Raw genomic sequence first — 790 nt, forward strand, 5'->3', positions numbered from 1 at the left:
TGTGCTCTTACATTGTGAGGCATATAATAGACAAAGAAAGCAACTTGTTGAAAAACTAAGAGATATGGAAATCAATGACATTTCAGTTATGAATATATTTCAGAATGCACAGAAACATCTAAGGGTTTATGATTTTCTTCTAAAATATCTGAGAGATACAGATTTGATTAGAAGAATTTAGTTTTTTTTTTATTTTATTTCTTTTTATTATATTAGTAGTATATAATATGTTCGTTCATCGAGGCCTCACACTCCATCCCAGTAGGTGGCGGAAATGCACCTTAAGCTGGTTTGCCAACCGCCATTAAACAAAAGAAGAAGAAGAAGAAGAAGAAGAAGAAGAAGAAGAAGAAGAAGAAGAAGAAGAAGAAGAAGAAGAAGAAGAAGAAGAAGAAGAAGAAGAAGAATGCGTTATTAGTAGAGGCAAATGAAATGCCATTGAGTTTGAGGAGAGTTAAATTGTCTTTGGTATATTGGTTGTCTTTAAAGAGTTATTCTGGAAAACATATAGCTAAAGATATTTTAAATAATTGCTGGGAATACTCAAATAACAAAGGGAGAGGATATGGATGGAATATAAATCAGTTAGCAGAGAAATATCACAACAATATCAGATATTGATATATATACAGAAATATCAGATAACAAATAAAGAATGTAGTGTGTCACCTGTATGGGGAGAGGTGCCAACGTGGATAATTCCTGATGTTAAAATTGATCTAGAGATATTGGATAAGAAAAGAGAATGGGAGGAAATGGGTAGTATTAAATATAATGTAAATAAGTATAT

The sequence above is a fragment of the Sinocyclocheilus anshuiensis genome, unplaced genomic scaffold (genome assembly GCF_001515605.1).
Source record: "Sinocyclocheilus anshuiensis isolate Anshui unplaced genomic scaffold, SAMN03320099.WGS_v1.1 scaffold954, whole genome shotgun sequence".
Classification (NCBI taxonomy): domain Eukaryota; kingdom Metazoa; phylum Chordata; class Actinopteri; order Cypriniformes; family Cyprinidae; genus Sinocyclocheilus; species Sinocyclocheilus anshuiensis.